The sequence below is a fragment of the Pinus tabuliformis genome, chromosome 1_2 (genome assembly GCF_031772625.1).
Source record: "Pinus tabuliformis cultivar Carrire ecotype Pingquan chromosome 1_2, CPIR1, whole genome shotgun sequence".
NCBI lineage: Eukaryota > Viridiplantae > Streptophyta > Pinopsida > Pinales > Pinaceae > Pinus > Pinus tabuliformis.
The window spans coordinates 768,672,367-768,682,281 of NC_142298.1; positions in this window are offsets into that span (position 1 = coordinate 768,672,367).

The window sequence follows — 9,915 nt, forward strand, 5'->3', positions numbered from 1 at the left end:
AAGTTTTACAATAGAATTCAATCTCAACTATTACAGCAAACAGTCAATTAAAGATGGTACTCTCATGCAATTGAAAGCGGAAGTACAACAGTGAAACTCTCCTACACCTGACGAGGGGGAGTTCAGAATTCAGAAACCAAGTGCAGGTGATTTTCTCTCCTTTCAGCTGACAAAGGGGGGAAATGATAATGGAATTAAGGGTGGTTGTTAGACTGAAAGTCTCGACCACATCATCAAAATCAGCCAATGGAAATCTTCAAATCAGCCAGTGGGCATCATCAACAAATCATCCAGCGGCTGTTCATCAACATCAAAGCAGCCAGTGGGCGACCAACATCAAAATTCGCCAGTGGGCGTCATCAACATTTTGTCAGTGGACAAAGGATGCTGATTGAAAGCAAAGGACAGATGGATCCTTTTATAGCTTGGCACATGATGGAGTTGTCAAGCAAAATTTAGAGATGAATTAGACTTGCAGCTGATTCATGTTCTCTTCATATTAGAGTTTTTTTCAACATCCATCTTTGGCGGTTTTTCAGGCAGTGTTTTTGAGGATCAACATTTTCAGCATGAGAACTTGGAAGATGGTTCCTGGTTCTTATTTTGGACTTATCATTGAGGGGGGAAATATTAGCCTCACTCTCATGTGATGAAAACAATTATAAGTCCAAAACAATTAAATTAATTAAAATCAAGAAAGTTGGATTTAATCCTACCTTTCTAGATTGAGTTTGTTCCTCATGGTTAGGAGCCAGTTTAGGCTTAGTTGGTTGAGATATTCTCTCCAACTAGTTAGGCTCCTAGATTAGCATTTGGTTGAGAGATTTGCTCAACCATAGTGTCCAAGATAGACATACTATCTTGAGACAAACTTCCTCATGTATTTATATGTGTATCATAAACATTACATTGAGAGTGTGAGGAATATAATACAATGAGGCTCTCAAGCCTTTTCCGCCATGTCTGATTTGTGTATATGTCTACTGTTTATTTTATTAGTTGATTGAATATCCTTCACCTCTCATATTTAACTTTGGAGCTTTCTAGGATTGTCTTATGAAGGATTTTTCTAGAAACCTTTCAAAGTTCATCTTTACTACAAATGTGTTGGAAATTATGTAAGGAACAAAATTAATCAAAATCAGATCAACTTTTTGTTTATATGTTCATGCATGTCTATTGTGTAGCACTACTTGAACGTGTTAATAATAATATTGACTAGAAAAACTTATTGCTCTCATTAATTTTAGTTATTTCAATGTGATATCTCGAATTTTATTTACAGAGTCTATTTTGTTATTTATGCAGTAAACAAATTATGAATCTAACACTAAGACTCTCTAGAATATTGCTAGGTAAATGAGTCTGATAAGTACTAGTTTGATGCATTTTCATTCCAGTTTGCATTATTTTCATGTTTCTATAAGAAGTTTGTTGAAATCATGTGCAAAAGGAGTGGTAAATGTCTTCAACATGACGGTTCCTTTTATTTATGGTAATATTCACTATCACGCTCTTGACTCTTTTTTTCATTATTCCGTTATTTTGAATATATAGTACCATCAATATTCCTACAGTAATAAAATAGAGAATGTTCTGATATATCCCAATTATCTTTGTTTGACTTGGTGTCATCAATGCTACAATGCCCTCCAAAATTTTGGCCTACATCCAAATTTCAGAGCCTACTTCTACTTTGCATGTTGTCATCACAAGCATTAAGAGTTATTGCATGTGTTTTCTCTAAGTGTCCTTATCCCATTTGCAAGAAAATCAAAGTGTTTTCTTTTAACATATGGAGTGTTGCACAATGCATGAATGCTAGTTTTTGTGGTTTCAAGGGGTAACCTTTGTGTAAATGAGTTGGTATTATCATGTAAACATGTATCACACTCATTTCCAAAGTTTCAAGCACTGTCGCACAAGTGTTGTCACGGTTGTCGCAAAGTGTATCTTTGGTGTTGCACTTGGTGTAGGTCATCGCAAAGTTGTCACATTGAGGAAATGATGTTGTTCATGTGTTCTAAGTGTTCCATGTTGTGTCATCAAGTGATCTAAGTTTGTGATCATGTTCAAAGTCATGCTTTTTCTTATCTTCCTTTCACTGATCCGACACTTAGTCAAATTGGAAAAACTCCTCGAATGAGCCACTTAACCTCTTTCATGCTTCCTGAATTATGCATTACATAGTCTCAACCCTCAAGAAGCAGCCTTGTCTCTTGGCACGATATAATGCGCAGTCTCAGCCTCCCAGAACTACGCACTGCGTAATCTTAGTGCTCAAGCCCAGACCCTGAGCTCCAGAACTGAGCAAGTTTCTCCTCCAGCTAGGCCTGAACTGTGCATTGCATAGTCTCAGTCTTCAAGCCTCAACCTTGAGCTCCTGAGTTACACAACTATGCAATCACCTAGCCTCCCTATCCTTCCATCACTCTGCAGTATAAAAACTCAGTGCTCAAGCCCTCAACATGGCTCCTTGAATCCCTTAAGTATGTAATCCTCAAGCCCATTCCAACCTAAACTACACATTGCAAAGTCTCAAGGACTAGTCCTGATCCTTGACTACCTGAGTTGCATAATTATGTATTCCCTAAGTCTCTCCCTCATCCAGCCACCTAGTTCTAGGTTAGTCAGTAGATCATCATGCAACATCTTAGACTAGGGGTTTATTGAACTAATGACGTCTTGTCATAAGTGAATTAAGATGTAGGCAGTCTATCATGCTATGACAAGATGATGAAGAAGGAGATGGAGAAGGAGACCATGCTAGAAGACACCTTTGTAGCTACAAATACAAGTTGATCAATTAGGAGGAAGCAAAGGGACATTAATTTGCGACAACAACTCAATATCTAATAACACTGAAGACTCCTCATCTTTAACCATATGGAGGTGGAAGAAGAGATCATGTTCTATCTTCAAGGAGACACAAAGTAAGAAGAAGCAACGAATGGCTTGACATTGCCATGTCATCATGATGTCCATGTTATCAGTGTCATGTCATGATTCATCAAGTGCCACATCATTTTGTGGATTATGTAAATTCATATTTGAAATGTTTTGTAAAGTGGAAGTCCAAAGGAAATGTACAGAATGTAAATACTCATGTAAGAATTGAAAAGTGATAGGGAATTCAAATAGTAATGAGGATAGTCCAAAAGTCACAAGGGAGGTGAAGGATCACCCCATTTGCTATATATGCACCCTCATTGTACAAGAAAAGCACTTTTCACCTTGGCCCTCCCATATGGCATCAGAGAGACAAAGTTAGTTCTTTTGGGGAGCAAGTAGTGGCTCCAATGTTCCACTATTGGAGTTATTGGCCTGTATTGTATTCATGTGTCTTGGTACTTTTACTTAATATTTGAAGCTTGATGGCCAACATGTTCTTCATGCATGGATTATGAATATTTGTAAGATTGTTCTATAAATGTTTATGGTTCATGTTTGTTTTCACCTATACTAAAGTAGTTGAACTATTTCATTTATTTTAGTGCTTATCATATTGAGAATGTGTTGTAATGGTTATAACGATCGTCACATCTTCATGGACTATTCCGCTAAATGTTAGACAAATATTTCATGTTTACATGTGTCTCTGCTAGGGTGGTACTATTACCTCTCTCTTAGAGGCTCACTTTATTTTCCCTCTGCAATATCAGAACCTTCACTCACCTACAACCGAAAATTCACCAAGCACACCTACTTGATTTTCAAAGGCACATATGTGATTCTCTCTCTTCTTGACAGCTAAATCCAAGGAAAATCTGTAAGTAAATGACAACTGAGCCATTTTCTGTTTGGGGCTCCTACACCAAATGGTGTGAGGTCTAATTGGGACCTTATATTAGGGAGACCCCTTTGAATGTTGGTAGGTTCAACACTATCAACATTTCTAGCACTAGAAGGAGGGCTGCCATATTTTTATGGTTGATAACTCCACCCACCCACAACATAATTCCTCTAGACAAGGAAACTAAATTCCCAACACCTCTCTATCTTATATTCGTGAAGTAGGTGGATCTTCTCATCCAACCCCTGAACAAAGTTGTGAAGTTTCTTATGAGCACATCCAGGAAATTTGGCCTATAACCCGTCACTTTGCGAAGGCCATTGGATTAATTCCTGGAGCACATAATCTTCATTATTTTTTGAAGAAGAAAGAAACAACTCCTACTAGGATAGTGGTTTCTACAGTGGAATTTTTTTTTTTTGCTACTTTGAAGAGTTAATGGAATCTGTAGACAACACAGAAAACCAAAGAAACCTCCATCTTATAACAGGGGAGGTGGGGACAACATTGTGCTCTCATATGACACTTCCACAAGTTAGGCAGTCACAGAAAAGATTCCTCATATTCCGAAGAAGAGGAGGAGTATAGAGACAAGAACATGGCAAGCCAAGGTCTAGATTGGATGACTCAAGGCCCACTTTCCCTTTCAGGTATTTTATACAAGATGCCAAGGCACGAAGAAGATTTGTTAACGAAATATGACCTTGACAAGGCAATCAAAGTGAAAAACCATTTGGATAACTTCTACCTACACCTACAGACACTCGAGGTACATTATGATGATGTTGCATGTAGACTCTTTCCTTGTACCTTAGATGGTAGAGTGGCTGCTTGGTATCATAGTCTTCCCACAAATTCAATTCAAAATTGGAGGGGGTTTAAAAAGTTGTTCCTTGAAAATTTCGTTGATGACAAAACCCTAGCCATGTTATTAAAGGAGTTAGGGAATCTGAATATGGGGGAAAAAGAAAAGGTCAAGGATTTTAATCATAGGTTCAATCAGGTATTGAACCAATTTCCTCTAGATACAACACCTCATGCCTCCATCACGATTGATTACTACACTTTTGCCTTACCGACAAGCATTTCATAGTTTGTAAAGAGAGTTGCGAAAGAAACTTTGGCACAAAATTTCGAAGAAGCCATCACAGTTGAAAAGGAATTGTGCATAAATTGAGTCATTGTTGACAATGAATCATCTAGATACTCCAAGGAGACTGGAAAAATGTCTTAGGCCTCTTCAAACAAGGCCAAGGATAAAGAAACTATTGATCTGGAAAGCTTGACCAAGACCATCAAGTCTTTGTCCAATGAGTTGGCAGAGTTAAAACAAAGGACAAGTGAGACCACTGTATGTAGCAATCCCCCAAATTCCAACATCCTCAGAAGTACCAACAATAGCAACAACAACAGTAGTCAGTCGGTTAAGTTTACAAAGAGCTTAAATGTCGTGTTGAATGTTGAAAGCATGGGCATGGACCAATATTGTTCTTTTCATTAAGAATATCATTTAGAAAACATATTCCCACAGTGGAATCATAGCATGAACTCTATAGCTACGCACATCATTGACACAATACTGTAGAAAATCTTGTAGATTCACAAGCTAATGCAATTTGCTAAAGAAAGAGATAAGAATCTACTTCTACTCTTTACAGTAGAAGCCCATCAACATAGAGAAAACAATAATCAATAGAGGAAGAGAATCAAAGGCACATAACACAATAAATATATGGGGAAAGCCACATCTCAAAACCCCACTATATTTTTTGTATTAATCTGGAAAATCAAGATGAAATTACAATGTTTGTTCTCTCTAGAAGAATCCCAACACTCAGCAAATTCAACCTCCAACTCATAAGAAATCTCAAGGCCAAATATTAGCCTCTTCACAAGCTCTCCAACTCTCTATTCCAATGTGTAATTCCTATGAAGGATAGCTTGTATTTAAAGGGAAATAAAGCCTTTTAAAATAACGCCATCCCTCAAGGATTTGTTCCTGAATGCATGCATTATCAATGCAACTCAAAAAAATCTAAAAAAAATAGTACATTGTCCTTGCACTCTAGTCTCAACTGGGTCTTTCTCAGAATTGACATGCATGAGTTTATGATAAGAAAATATTGAGTTTACTAGAGTAGCACTTGAGGAGTTCATTAGTGTCAGCACTGGCTCTTAACTCACTATTAGTTCTCTCAATCAATTTGAGAACTAATTTAACTGAACTGACTCATGAAACCGAGTCTTATATTTTACAACTCACAATTAACTCACACTGGACTCTTACAAAGTAACTAGAAAATACACATGAGTTCCAAAAGACTTCCAACTCAAATTTTCTAAGTTAAGTAAATTTAATAAACTTAATTTAACTATTTTAAGTTGCTATGAGAATAGAATTCAAATTTAATTCACAGTTTAATTCAAGGACAAATTAAACTAGAATTTCTTGTTGCCATTTCTCAATACTCCCTCTCAACAAGAAAGGGATTATCAATTACCCTAATCCTGTCTCTGTGAAACTTGAATTTACATATTGACAATGCATTTGTCAAGATGTTATCATCTTGCTCATCCATGGGAATGTAATCTAACAACATGATCCCCCTCAATACACAACCTCTAAGATGATGATACTGGATATCAATATGCTTGGACCAATCATGAAAGACTGGATTTTCAGAGAGTTTGATACAACTCTGATTATCACAATAAACCACTATCGAATCCATCTACTGACCAAACAAACTAATCACGATCTTCCTCATCCAGATAGCCTCACATGTTGCCTAACCTGCAACCATGTACTCTGCCTCTGCCGAACTGAGTGCAACTGATCTTTGTTTCCTGTTGTACCAAGAAAATGTCGCTGACCCAATACTAAAGATCCCTCTTGATGTGCTCTTCCTATCGGATGGACTCCCTTCCCAATCTGCATTGGTGAAGCCTTGAAGCTTCACTCCCTCTGTCTGTCTGTACCATAACCCAAACTAAGTAGTGTCTCTAAGGTATCTCAATACATACTTTGCCACCTTCCAATACAGCTTAGTAGGCCTAACCATCGCTTGACTAAGCTGGTTAACTGCATATCACATATCCGGTCGTGTGTTCACCAAGTACATGAGTGAACCCACAAGTTGCCTGTAAATAGTATCTTCCACTACTTCCCCTGAATTAGCATCCTCCTTCCTCCAGTTACTAACTAGAGGAGTCTCCATGGGTTTACTGCTGTCCATGTGGAATCTCTTGAGTATCTCATTGGCATATTTTCCTTGAGACACAAATAACTCCCCATCTCCCTACCATACCTCCATTCTAAGAAAGTAATGCATGAGCTCGATGTCCTTCATCTCAAACTCTCTTGCAAGGTCCTCCTTGTAATATTTGATGAGCTTCTCATCACTTGTTAGTATAAGATCATCTACATAAAGTACAATGATCAACATCTTATCTTCCACCACCATGTGATACAGGTTCGCATCCGCTTCACTCTTCGTGAAGCCCAACCCAGTGAAGTAGCTATCTATCCTAGTGTACCAACCAGGGGGTGCTTGCTTCAACCCATACAACGCTCTCTTGATTCGGCACACATGCCACTCACGGTCCAAGGTTTCAAAACCTTCAGGTTGCTCTATGTACACCTCTTCCTCAATCATGTCATTAAGGAAGGCAATCTTCACATCCATTTGATGGATCTTCAACCCATCTATGCTGATAGTGCCAAAATAGATCTGATTGACGAGCACCTTGCAATAGGAGCAAAGGTCTCATCATAGTCAATCCCCTCTACCTGTGAAAAGCCACGGGCCACAAATATGGCCCTATGCTTCTCCACACTATCATCTGCATCTTGTTTTACCTTGTAAAGCTAATGGGATCTCACAACTGACTTGTCCTCTGGTCTCAGCGCCACATCCAAAACACTGTTTCAAACTATGGAGTCATACTCCTCCACTGACACATCAACCCAAACCGACTATTGCACTACTTCCTGAAAGGAAGATGGATCTGTCACAACACTTGCACCCATAAGTGCCATGTATCCAGTGTACCTCTCTGGTGACCTTCTCTATCTGTGCTGAGAAGAGGGTGCTCCCACATTCTCCCGTGCATCATCCAACAATCTATCAGCCTCTCTAGTGCACTTTCTTCGCTCTCTGGAAGACTCTGCTTGAGTGGATGTCTCCATTCTTTGAACCTCTGCATGTGGCTACTCCACATTAATTTGATTCCCCTCAACCTTAGGAGCTAAAAGCTCCTCATTTGCATGTAGCTCAAGCTCCCTCTCAAGTGATACTCACATGGACTTCTCCTCATCGAACCTGATATCCCTGCAAACCACTGTCAACTAACTGGTCAACATGTATACCCGATAGTTGTGGGGTGTATCAGTGTACCCCACAAAGATCCCCAAATTTTTTGTTAGCTAAAGCTTCTTCCGTGCATCTTTGCTCACATGGAAATAAACCAATGACCCAAAAATCATGAATTGACCAACATCTTCCCTCTTACCGGAATAATCCTCCTCTGGTGTCTTCATCTCAAGTATCTGATGTGGGCTATGATTTTCAACATAAACCACTATGTTGCATGCCTCAGCCCACAAGTGTAGTGGTAGGCCCTAATCATGCAACATCGCCCTTTCTGCCCCTACTATTCTCTTATTCTTCCTCTCGGCAACCCCATTCTGTTGAGGGTTATGGGGTGTTTTTAACTCTCGTCTAATCCCTTCCGTTGCACAGAAATTCTTAAACTCATTGAAGACATACTCACCACTATTATCACTTCGTAGAGCTTTCATTTTCTTGACAGACTCTTTCTCTACCAATGCTTTGAACTCACAAAACTTTGTGAAAGTTTGATCCTTTTTTTGCATAAAAATTACCCAGCATTTACGAGAATACTCGTCAACAAATATAACATAATACTGTGTTTGGCCATGGATGTTGTCGAGAATGGTCCACACACATTTGAATGGACTCTCTCTAGAATAGACTCTGCTTGAATGTCTTTCTCTCCAAAGGAAGACTTGGTGTATTTTCCCAAAGTACAACCCTTGCATGTATCAACTTGCTCAAGCATACCTTTAGGAAGACTGATAGAGATTTGTTGCAATATCTTCAAAGCCCCATGATGCAAGTGGCCCAATCACCTGTTCCACAACTCGTTGATGTTTTGGCTCAACATTTTTTCCGCTTTTGAACCCAAAGTAGCACAACCCTCTACCTCTATCTTACAAAGATTTTGAACTCGAATCCCTATCTTGTTTACTTGACCCATGGCTATGTGTCAAAGGAACGCCTTTCCTTTTGAAAAGATCACATCATAGCCTCTATCCTCAAGCATGGCAATAGATACCAATTTCTTCTTCAATCCAAGTACATGCATAACATACTTCAAGGTGAGTGGAGCTGCATACTCCCTCTGAAAATTAATAGTGCCCACACTAGTAACACTATACTTACCATCATCACCCATCTCGATATGCATCTTGAGATATTTCTCCTCCAGTTCACCGAACAACTCTTTGTCGCCAGTCATGTGGAAAGAAGCTCCACTGTCTACATACCAGACACTTCCCATCATTGAAGACACCATGTATGCAATGAGGGAAAAGTCCAATTCGAATTGGCAGGCCAAAGCCTCACCCGCCTCTCCTCCTAAGGACTTCTCCTTGGACTTCTTCAATGGACAATTTGTAGCAAAGTGACCCATCTTGTGACAATGAAAGCATTTAACTTTCGTCATGTCCTTATTCTTAGCTCCATGATAAGAATATGATTTAGAATGGGAAATTTTAACTTTCCCCTTCCTCGCCTTAATCATTAAGGCACATTTCTCTTCATCATTAGTCTTTGATGAAGAGTTATCCCTGGTGTTCCTCCTAATCTCATCCTGCATCAAATCTAACCATAGTCATTCCCAATCTGGTAGCTTCTCCCGACCATTGACAAATTCTTGATAACTATGCCAACTCTTTGGGAGTCCAAGAAGAGCAAGGCTCATCATATCCTCCTCGGCAACCATGATTCCAACACTTCCAAGTTCATCCTGACATTGAGTGAACTTTTTCAAGTATTTTGGAATCGTCTCGCCTTTCTCCATCTTGATTTTACGAAGTT